We start from the raw sequence: 9053 nt of genomic DNA on the forward strand, positions 1-9053 counted from the left end.
GGAGTTAAATCAATGTTGTACAGTAAAGAGTTGTATTTTATTTTTGTTTCAACCCCGTTTACATTCCCATGCAGGTTGTGTTCGTATGCGCATATCATATTATCAACTTTCTAACTCCTTTTTGAAATAATAACAACATTTTAATTTTTTTTGCATTGTGTTTGTTTTTTACAGTTTAGTGACTTTGAAGACAAAGACTGTGTCGTTGATGAAGAAACTTTGAATTCATGGCTGGATTATTATTGGACGTTTTGGTAGAATATAATTTAGGACCTTGGATGTTATTTTTTTTAAAAACAGTTTTGTGGGTTGCCAATTATTGGAACACAGGAGGTGGTGTTTTATTCCATAACATAAATCAGTGTTGGCCTTTTCTGTGGATTTTGGTTTCACTCTTTGAATTATTGGACCAGTCAAGACTCTTGGTCACAGGTGGAATGAAATATCACAAAGAGTCGAAAAAGAAAGAGAACTACATGTAGGAACACATACTATTGTTTAAATTTGTTTTAAAAAATGCAAATTGAATTTGTAAATGATGATAAAACAGGCGAGCAATTCTACAGGTTGTTAGTATATTTTAGAAATGTAAGATGTATGCAATATTGTCTAGGTAGTCTGAAGCCCCTATCAATGGAAATTGATGGTTTTTGGCCAATAGTCTCTCAGACATTTTGTTATTTTTTAGGGATACACAAGGTCGAGAAACAGTTCACCAAGGAGTGGGAAACCTTGTCTTCCTTCTGTGACCCAATCTGCTGAGATAGCCAATCCAAGTGTCTTTGAAGTAATTTAGGAATGATGCTAATTTTTCCTCACTTTGTGTGAAATATTCTGATTCTGTAATTGATGTCTAGAACTCATCAACACACTTAGGAGGTACAAAATGCAAAGTTAGTTTTATCAGTTCATACTGTAGTTTACTTCCTGATGAAAATTCAGTGTTCGTTGAAGATTACTTGTCGAGGAGTATGCTGTACACTAATGGGAGAGTTATGTTGTTCATGTCAGCAAGAATAGTGTACATTTGAGTGAATGGATGAGGTGTTGACTTAAAAATTCCATTCATCATTCAAATTCCAGTATTCTCAAGGGTCACTTAGGTTATGGGTTGTGCTAAAGATTAGTATTCTTTTTAGAGGGTTTTCGTTGTCATATAGCAGGAAAGGTTCTTTAGTATAAGACATTGTAAGTTCAGGGAGGATGTTAATGTCAGAGTAGGATTGTGGCGTTATTCTTTGGGGATTACTCACCTGCTTTTGCCTCTGAACTATTCTCCTTAAATTGATGATTGAGGGCATACTACTAGCAACATGCCTGGACATGTTTTGGGATAACTCCCTCTAAACTGAGCCACAAGGTTCATTGGAGGTGGATGCTAGCACGTTTAATTGCTGGATATTCTCCATTGCATCGATCTCCATTCCAGAGGAAGAGTGGTTATATTCTATGGTCTTTTCAACAGTGTCACCCAGAGTAACCGCTCACTCTGTCACAATGGGATACAAAATATCAATTCTTAGCTCTATTCGATTTTAGTTTTAAAATCATAAAAGCGAACAGTTAAAAACAGTCATAGAAAACTTACATACAGAAACACAAAATATCTAATAGATAAAAAAATAAAACCTTGGTCCAAACTGTGGGAATAAGTTCCTTAGTTCCATAAGACAATTCATAGTTTTCAATACTTGTGGCCAATGTGCATTGTTACGGGATGATTGAAGGCGAAAAGGCCAATGCCACTCAGTGCGCAGATGCTTTTACCCCTCGAGTAAATTGTCTCTGCCCTTGATCTTAGTCGAGGGATGAATGCCATGCTCGGATAAAAATCATGTAGATCCCAGATGGATATAGGGCCGTCACCTTCTCCGGGATGCAAAGTTTGGAGGTAAGGAACAATTAGTCTACTTCTAAATCTTATTAGAACCAGGTCGCCGGCAATGTCTTTTTGTAGGGGACCTAACCAGCCCACCCTTCTAACGGTCATGATTGTACCATCAAGATCTAGAGGTAGAGGCCTATTTTTAGTTAGCCAATACGTGACTTTATTTAGTAGGTCTTGTTCCCATTTGGTTTTTCCATGTTTGAGTGCTGGGACACCCGCAAGGACACACACGAAGGGTGCAGCCTCCGGAGGTAGCTGTATATGCGTTGTTTTATAAGGCTCTACTCTGGTAGCAGTGTATTTGGATAGACCAGGTTTGGATTGGACTTTTGGGGCAATTGGGAATGATGAGTTAGGGATTAGGGAATGAATTTGATCATTACTATTTTTTGCAGGTGGCATTGGCACTTCGGTTGTACCAAGTGGGTGGGAGCAATTAGGTGTTAAATTTTTTCCGGTGGGAGGTAAGTTGGCCTTAATACTTTTCTCTATTCCCAGCAGCCTATCCTCTAGAGAGGTAATTTTTTCCAACAGTGGAAAAATGATTGATCTAACCAGTTGTTCGATCTGAGACAGAAAAAACAAGTTAGAAGAAGGTACTAGTTGGTCTAATTTTTCCTCCGAAATTAGAGGGGGATTATTTACGGTCAATGGAGGGGTAGAGCACAGTTTTTGTAGTTTAAGTTTGTTCCCTATGGGATTAGCCCCATCCCACTTCCTTTTACTGGTTGGGGGCTGGGGAAGTACTATATTTTCCGTGTTTGCATTTTTGGGCATTGAAGGATGTTCCAGTTGGCTGACGACTGGGGATGATATACTAGTTCTTTTAGCGGGGCAGGATGGTGGACTTTTAATTTCATTTCTGTCTTCTACAAAGGCATACCTAGTTTTGCAAAGAAAATGTAGGTCATCCAGCAGCGAGAAGTTTAGCGCTGGAAACTTCGTTAGTTCTGGAGATTGCTCGGTGGGTGTGCTATCTGTGAACTGGCTAGGGTCAATCGTGTTAGAGGTGGGCGGGGATGACCTACCATGATCTTGTGACCCAGGACGTGAACCTCTCTGGCTGATAGGTTTCTTGATAACCCCCTTGCGAGTCATGATTGGATTTGCTGAACGCAGGACAACAAGACAATCTCATTGATGTAATAGTTCAAGGGAGGTGGCCCGTCCCGTCCTCCTCTGGCCTCTGAGGGCCGTAGAGAGCCCGCCCTTTGCCCGGGCCTAGCCCCGGGCACTGACCCGCGCGCGATCCCTCGACGCGGGGGCTGGACTGCTTTTCAAGCGCCTCCTGGCACGAGATGTCAGTGGGCGTCGCGTCGCGCCGCTATGGCGCCTGGGTAGTGTAGTTTTCAGGAGTCTGTAAGGGCCGGTATACCCCCTCGCTCGGCGGTCGCGGATGAGGCTTACGGCGGCTGAAGGGAGGTATGGAAAGAAGGTGCCCCCCGCCGGGAACAGCAGCAGCAAAGGTATGAGCCTAAAAGAAAGTGATGTCCCCCGCTCCACCGGGGCTGGACTGCTTTTCAAGCGCCTCCTGGCGCGAGATGTCAGTTGGCGGCGTGTCGCGCCGCTATGGCGCCTGGGTAGTGTAGTTTTCAGGAGTCTGTAAGGGCCAGTATACCCCCCTCGCTCGGCGGCCACGGATGAGGCTTGCGGCAGCTGAGGGGAGGTATGGAAAGAAGATGCCCCCCGCCGGGAACAGCAGCAGCAAAGGTATGAGCCCAAAAGAAAGTGATGTCCCCCGCTCCACCGAGGCTGGACTGCTTTTCAAGCGCCTCCTGGCGCGAGATGTCAGTGGGCGGCGTGTCGCGCCGCTATGGCGCCTGGGTAGTGTAGTTTTCAGGAGTCTGTAAGGGCCGGTATACCCCCCCCTCGCTCGGCGGCCGCGGATGAGGCTTGCGGCGGCTGAGGGGAGGTATGGAAAGAAGATGCCCCCCGCCGGGAACAGCAGCAGCAAAGGTATGAGCCCAAAAGAAAGTGATGTCCAAAAATAATGCACATACTTCCAATGACTTGTAGGCACACTTAATCTCTCATTACAATACAATAAATATAGCCACCATATTTCAACAGTCTGTTTCCTCGCCGTGATTGAACATAGGTAGCCTGCCTTAGGTTTTCCATGTTTCAGTGATCTGTACACAAAAGCAAAAAAAAGTTGTGAATTCAGTGGTCTAAAACTGTGATTTATTTTAGTTGTCAACAATCTGCTTGCTATGAAAAAAAGATGTGCATGGTTATTTTAGACAGACTGTAAAGGTTTTTTAAAAAGTTTGTTTTCCTGTAGAAAAAGAGAGAAAGTTAATTGCTATTGATTGCATTCTGTGAGAAGAAAGTTGTTAGTTTTGTGCAGTTTATATTTTCTTTTAAAAGTAATTACCTTGTGTGTTTTTTCTTTGTTCCAATTAGGTTTTGCAAACTTTGTTGTAGTGCTTCTTGCTTGGTTTTCTATTTTAATTTAGAAGAACAAAAACAGATGAAATAATTGCTATTTATTTTGTTACTGTTTTCTTTGCATTATGTATTTTTTTAAGGAAAACTAACCTGCAATCTGTTGAGATTTTTCCAAAGGTGAGCTTTAACGTTGCACTGTTTCTACTTTCTTTTGTTCTTTAGTGTCTTTCTATGCTTTTAAGGTCTGTTGGAGGAAAAAAAGAGGTAAGTACTCTGAAGAGAAAGCATAGTAATAGTCACTGTCTAGGACCTTCCCTGTGGTAAGTACTTGGAAGAGATAGAATAGACATGTTGCCCCCTGTCACTGTCCATCCCTTTCCCTGAGGTAAGCACATGGCGGTGTTAGAACAGTAATTTTGCCTCCAGTCATTGTCCGGCACCTTCCCTGAGGTAAGTACCCCGCGGGGTTAGGATAGTAATTTTGTCCCCCCTCTCCCCCCAGCCACTGTCCAGCACCTTCTCTGAGGTAAGTACCTGGAGGTGATAGAATAGTAATTTTTCCCCAGTCACTGTCCAGTGCCCAATCTGAGTAGGTGACGTTTTATTTTTAATAAATAACATTTTCATAATTTTCCTATAAATAAGGATAATTCCTTTACCTTCCATTACAGTAAAACTAGAAAATCCACCAAAAATGAGGGCTGTATAAAATTTTTGCGAAATATTAACCCTTTCCGTGCTCATAACGAGTCCAGCTCGTCATGCTGCATGGTGGTCATTTGCTCATGACGAGCTGAACTCGTCATGCTGCCGCGGCGCCTCCAAAGCGCGGCGAATTCTTCGCCTGTGCGGGCTTTCTAAAGGAGTGGGCGGAGTCATGACGAGTCCAGCTCGTCATGAGCACAGCTCCACTGTGCAGCATGACGAGCTGGACTCATCATGAGTATCATGGTGCCGCGCGTGGTCCTCCCCCCCCCCCCCCCCCCACCACGCGGGGGAATTAGCCCCGTGTGGAAGGGGTTAAACATTTATGAATAAAGATTTGTGTCAGGGATATCGTTAGTAGTGTTAGAGAACCTTAATGGTTATACTTACTTGTCTAGCTAGATGACAGTGCTTAGAACTGGCTGCGGATCTCTCTCCCGGTCACAGTAGTGTGGGTGGTCACGTCAAAAGGAAGTGTACCACTGGTGATAAAATGGTGGACGGCTGCTTTTTTAGAAGGTTAATGATAATTTACATTAAAATATGTGATGAAAAGTGTATTTTTTCAAGAGTTAAACAGTGACTAAATGTATAATTCTTTTTCAAAAAATTCATTTTTGACCTTTTTCACAGAATGCGACAACCATCTTGCTTGGGGACAAGGGAGATTGTATTGGTTGAAATGAAAGATAAATGTGTACATGTTGGACATGTTAATTTGTTACATACATACACTATTTGTACTACGTTGAGATGTGTTTTAATGTTTTATTTTAAAATGTGGAGAGCAATTTTATGGTTTTGCCTTGTATTGTGTTGTGTTGCGTCGCTATTCAACTATGTTTTCTGTAAATTGCACAGTGTTGTGTAGCTGTGGGATAAGTTGTGTGGCACAAAAATGTAGGAAATATTTTTGCGTGCCGCTGCAATGCATTCCGTAGTTTTTTTATGATAATCTATTATGGTAATACATTAGCACCACACATTTTACTATTTATAATAATTTTCAATCATTACTATTTATTTTAAACGTGTTTAAGAATATTTACCCATAGAGATTACAAATGTGTGGTAAATGTTAGTATGGTAGTGGTTTGCGTGGTAAGGGTATGCGTGGTATTTATAATATACCTTTATGTATGCTCGTAGTAATGACATGCGTGGTAAAGACTGCATTGTAAAGGCATGCGTGGTAAAGGTATGTGTTTTTCCGTCATACATCAGCTGATAAGTATGCTTGAACACTGCAATTTGGTGGATGGTAGGAGTAATGAATGGGACTGCAGACCCTGTTGCAGAGTGAGGAATCCTTTAAGTGAGACCTCCCCTATTGTCTTTCCCTGATTGCGTCTTCAGTTGGGCCAATGATAGCTAGGTGTTGAAATTCACAACTTTTTGTGCCTCTGATGTGGGTGGTTCAGGTTGGAGAGTACCATGCTGTAAGAAGAATCACTTTACAAAAAGAATATGTCTGGAGAGCACCTTGGAAAAGACACTTAAAAGGAGAACCAACCTAAAGTTATAAGGCCTGATTACGAGTTTGGTGGTCTGACCACCCAAACACTGTGGCTGCCAGTAGACCGCAGCGCCAGTGGTCTTCCGACTGCCGTATTACGAGTTTACCACGGTGCCCATGGGGTGGCTGCAGAGATCTTGCGGCGGTGGTGATTACATTTCCATATATATTGATGCCTGTGTGAGAATTTTGACTGCATATGTGTCGGATGCACACATTTTTTTTTAAACATATTTTATTAGATTTTTCAGACTACAATCATCAGCCATTACCATATAAACAATTACCAAGAATACATGTATATACACAGTACAGTCAAAAATACAAGAGGCAAATGCGCTAATAGTGGTGATCATAAATGTGCCTTAAGACATTTTAGTTTGTTACACAGCCGTGTGCGGCAATCTGTGATGTCCAGATGAATGCTCAATTGTTACCTTACAAAATGCACTGCTATACCAACAACATTTGACTAATAGGTTTATGTAATGTAATAAAGAAGCTATCTATCCCTCCCCCCCTTAACCCAACTTTTCCTGGCCCTGTTCCACATAGTACTTTACAGTGTGATATTCCATTAACTGCCCCCTCCATGACCGACAAAGCTCCAAGATTCATAGTTACCATTTCAAGTTTTGTAGTGGTAGACCAGCAGGGCTTATTGCTCATTTACTATGTTGGTCAATGCGGGGTGGGGCAATCGGGTGTCTATTGGGCCTGCGCTGTAGGGACTGGTGACGGCGCAAGGGCTTTGAATGCTTCTAAAATGGTATCCCACTCAAGGGAGATTAACTTTTTAGCGCAGGCCCCTGGCTTCCTACCGTCGGATCGCAGCGCTTTCAGCGCTGCTCCATCTCACCACCTCTCCATGCCAGCTGTAGAGTGTTGGGGTGTAATGGACTTCCATCTCATTGTGAGGGAGCGTTTGGCCAGTAGCAATGCTGGGTCAATAAAGGGAAACTGAAATTTCTGTTCTGTGGGACGGCGGGTCAACCCTAATAGGCAAACGGCAGGGGTATCTGGGAAGGGAATCCCAGCCGCGGTTCTAATTATGGTGGCCACCTACGACCAGTAACATGCCAGCTTAGGGCATACCCAGAGTATGTGGAGCAAGTCTGCGTCTTCCAACCTGCACCTGGGGCATTGGTGGTGTGTTCCCAGGTATATACACTGCAGCCTATGTGAGGAGAGATATGCCCCGTGTATGACTATGTATTGAATGAATTTAAACTTGGCATTGCGCTGGATTTTCTTGGGGTATTATAGGATCTTGTCCTACTCCTTGTCTGTTAATTCGGTACCAAGGTCTGCGGACCATCTGTTATGCAAGTCTGTCAGGGGTACCCTAGTGTGTGCTGTAATACCTTTGTATAGCCATTTAGTACGGTTGCGGTCATCTCCCATCAGGTAGATCATGTAGACCAGTTCATGTTGTGCAGGTGCCATCCTGCGTGGGACCCAGTGTTTCTTCACATATTGTATGAGTGCAGGGTGTGTAAGATATAGTGTGTCGGAGACCCCATGACATTGTATGAAATTGCCATGATCCATGAGGGTGCCACCATTGAACAGTGTGCCCACTGTGGCGACCCCCTCACTCCAGGCTAGGAGACGCTTCTTAGTAAGTAGGCCAGTAGGAGTAGGTCGAATGCACACATATGCATGATTCATGTGGAAAAATACCATCTACCCGTTGCCGAAGTCGGGCCTGTTGGTGGGTATGGGTATATGGTACAAAAAGGACAGACCTGTACATTGCCACAAAGAGTTGAAATCCTTAAGGTGAAGATGCTACTGCGACGGGGGGGACCTACAGGAATGCATCCACGTCGAACTTTGACAGAAAGACCAAGAAAGGGGTGAATACGCATCCCAAATCTTTTGTTTCCACCAACTTGAAGCTGACAGTCCCAACGCCGCGGTCAGCTTGTCAAAAAGCCAAATCGTAATACGGACGGTGGTGAAACTCCTCTATACCCCACTATGGCAGCTGCTTTTCCCCGACCATGACCCCGGTGGTCTGCCAATTGCTTGCAGTGTTGGTGGTTCAGTTGTGGTCTTTGCAATAGCAATACGCACAACGTCTAATAAGGCAATCGGACGGCCGAGCTTGCGATGGTCGCACTGCAACCACTCGTAATAAGGGCCATAGAAAGTACACAGGTCCGTGGCCCTTTATAAACACCAACCCACAACCTAAACTCATAGCGAAATATAGAAGTAGTTCTTTTCACAGTATGCCCTGTAAATCAGTAATATGTTGCATAAAACAAATATAGAAACACAACATCCTGAAAAAATCTAAAACTCTGAGGAAATTCAAGAGAAAGTAAAACATGAAATGTAAATGCGAAAAATATCACTGTTCTCAGGCTGAGAGGTCAGTGCCTGTTTTTTTTTTGCTGGCTGCAGTTGTCATCTGGTGGTGAGGCTTCAGGGGTGGGACAAGACAATGTCAGGTGGGGCACTGGCTCAACAGCTCTGGAATTTGAATTTGAATTTAAAAGCATTTATACAGCGCACTTTTACCCAGCGGTTTCATGGCGCTATTTA

The 9053-nt window shown here is 43.4% G+C and overlaps 1 long non-coding RNA gene across 2 annotated transcripts in view; it reads left to right on the top strand.

Moving 5' to 3' along the window:
- The window catches only part of LOC144823696 (uncharacterized), a 50171-nt gene extending 45156 nt beyond the window's left edge, over nucleotides 1-5015 (top strand). For both annotated transcript variants that reach the window (XR_013608832.1, XR_013608831.1), the window contains exon 4: nucleotides 175-5015. This is a non-coding gene — a long non-coding RNA (uncharacterized LOC144823696). The remainder of the gene's footprint in view (nucleotides 1-174) is intronic.
- Nucleotides 5016-9053: the final 4038 nt, after the last annotated feature.

Source organism: Lissotriton helveticus, chromosome 3_1 (assembly GCF_964261635.1).
Source record: "Lissotriton helveticus chromosome 3_1, aLisHel1.1, whole genome shotgun sequence".
NCBI lineage: Eukaryota > Metazoa > Chordata > Amphibia > Caudata > Salamandridae > Lissotriton > Lissotriton helveticus.